We start from the raw sequence: 2,724 nt of genomic DNA, 5'->3' as shown, positions 1-2,724 counted from the left end.
CTGTGCTGCTGGAACCAAAGGCAGTCCTCCACCAGCCAGAGGGAGTCCTTCCCAGGCCCTGGGAGGACACAATGGAGCTCTACTAGCTTCCATGCCCTCAGACAGCCCAAGAGCTACAAAGCCTTCAAAAAGATCCACAAGGCAGCTAGCCTGGGTCATGTTGTCCCTGTTCAGTCCAGACTCATGTTTGAGAAAAATGGCATCAATGACCGAGACAAGAATGACAGGTGACTGGGGCTGGGAGTCAGAGGAAAGGGCCAGGCTGGGAGGTGGGTGGAGTAAAAACAAGTTGAGTCAGCTTCACTAAGTAACCCCAAGGACTAGGACTGGGAGGGATCTGCCAATGTTTTCAGTGCTGGTGACCTTTGTCACTAAGGTGTCGCTGGAATCTCAGTGCTTGGCAGTTATTCTATTGCTCCATGAAGTCAGAGGAGGGAGGCACTGATGACCTAGAGCTGTTTGCCATGGGACTCCCTTGGTTCTTGAATTTCTTCTCTTTTCTATTATTTTTTTTCTTTTTCTTTCTTTCTTTCTTTTTTTTTTTTTTTTTTTTTTTTTTTTTTTTTTTTTTTTTTTTTGGTTTTTTTTTTTTTTTGTTTTTCAAGACAGGTTTTCTCTGTATAGCCCTGGCTGTCCTGGAACTCACTCTGTTGACCCAACTGGACTCGAACTCAGAAATCTGCCTGCCTCTGCCTCCCGAGTGCTGGGATTAAAGGCATGTTCCACCACCGCAGGGCTCCTTATTGAACTTCTTTTCTTTCTTTCTTTCTCTCTCTCTCTCTCTCTCTCTCTCTCTCTCTCTCTCTCTCTCTTTTGGTTTTTTGACATAGGGTTTTTCCTGTATAGCCCTGGCTGTCCTGGAACTCATTTTGTAGACCAGACTGGCCTCAAACTCAGAAATCCATCTGTCTCGGTCTCCCAAGTACTAGGATTAAAGGTGAGTGCCACCACTGCCCGGCTATGGGTTCTACATGTTGAAGACTCTGAGCCACCACTTCCACCCACACAGCCTGCTGTATATCTATGGGCCCAAGGGAAACTCACCCATTTTTTCCAGATTTCCAGGACAACCAGCTCTCAGTTCCACGGGAGCCACAACGCAGACTGGTTAAGAACTTGACTGTGTAGGCCTGGGACAGGGTGTTCAGGTGATGGGGCAGTGTCCAAGAAAAGTGGCACTGTGGACCCACAGTGACAGCCGAGGGCCTTGAGGAAGACATAAGGAAAACCGAGGCAAGGAGGGAGCAGTCACTTCACTTCTGTTCTCACAGGAAACATGGGTCTGAAGCTGCTTGAGTCCCGACCTTGTCTCCTGCTGCTGCTAGGACTTATCCTAATGCTTGCCTCATGCCAGGGACCAACCCCTTCCTGGGGGTTTGCCACCCATCATGTCACTAATAAAGCCAACCTCCGTTGTAATGTTGAAAAGCTTCCTATTAACAGGAACAGAAGAAGAGATAAGAACATAATTACCTTTTTCATACAAGTTTTGCTGATGTTGTTGGTGTGTGTGGCAACCCAAGTGGCTTGTACAGAGACAACATAAGTACAAACTGTCATAAGAGTTCATCTCAGGTACCTATAACTGTGTAACCTCACAAGTCAGGAAACACCTTATACCCAATGCAGATACCAAATGACAGGATCAGTGGAATACTACACAGTTGCCTGTAACCCCTAAACTCCACAGTACAGTTCCAAGTATCCAGTGGTTCCGGTTCATTTGGATGGGACATTTTACCTCCAGTGCCAGCACTCTGTACCTTCACTCATCTGCTACTGCCAAGACCACAGTAGTGAAGAACCAATTCCTTTGTCTGTGCTCCATATCAGCACTTGTCCTCATGAAACCTGTGGCTGATTCCCTTTAATTTACCTGAACATGTCTTCCCTAATTAATAAACACCTTTGCATGCAAATCTAGATCTCTGGTATCTCTGTGTAGGACAGGTTTGGGGAGAGAGGAATNGAGACAGACACACAGAGAGAAGTGTGTGTGTGTGTGTGTGTGTGTGTGTGTGTGTGTGTGTGTGTCTGTTGAGGCAGGGCCTCATACCAATCAAGGCATCTTCCCAGTTCCTGGAAACAAGTGAATCTGAGAAGAGATTATCATGTTTCCTGAAAGTTCCCCACATCATCTTACCTGANGTTTCTCTGTGGGAAAGTAGTGGCTGGCAGAGGAGACCAGNGAATTGGGATCTCTCAGTGAGGCTATCCCTTGCCCTCTCCCTGCATAGCTGTCCTTAGAGATCAATTGTGAGAACATTCAACACAAACCAGGAAGGACAGATTCGAAGTAAGGGAACTGGAATCTACACAGAAAAGAGATGAATAATGAGAGAGCCTGCCCTGGGGTTACAGATGATTTTTAGCTACATGGGAACTAGGAGTGAAACCCAGGTCCTCTGCAAGAGCAGTCAGTGTTCTTAACTGCTGAGATATCTTTCCACCTCAATGGATTTGTAAAAATGATGGGTGTGTGTGTGTGTGTGTGTGTGTGTGTGTGTGTGTGTACTTATATGTAACCATACATTGATTTAGATAAAAGAAAAGACGAAATCTTAAGGAAAGTGTAAAATAGGAGAGTAGAACACATGGAATAGGAAAGCAGAAGTTGGGACTGTCTGAAACAAGAGAACAGCCACACAGGGTGAGGAAGTGCAAGAAAGGTCAGAGAGGCAGAGGCATGAAGGAGAACAAATCAAGGTTACATAAATGAAAAAA

The 2,724-nt window shown here is 45.8% G+C and overlaps 1 pseudogene; it reads left to right on the top strand.

Annotated features, from left to right (window-relative positions):
- The first annotated feature begins 1,276 nt into the window (after positions 1-1,276).
- On the top strand, positions 1,277-1,861 carry LOC110315101 (annotated as a pseudogene).
- Positions 1,862-2,724: the final 863 nt, after the last annotated feature.

The sequence above is a fragment of the Mus pahari genome, unplaced genomic scaffold (genome assembly GCF_900095145.1).
Source record: "Mus pahari unplaced genomic scaffold, PAHARI_EIJ_v1.1 scaffold_12218_1, whole genome shotgun sequence".
In the NCBI taxonomy this organism is placed as follows: Eukaryota; Metazoa; Chordata; class Mammalia; order Rodentia; family Muridae; genus Mus; species Mus pahari.
Note: the sequence above shows the minus strand (reverse complement) of the source record. Positions and strands in the feature narration are given on the sequence as shown.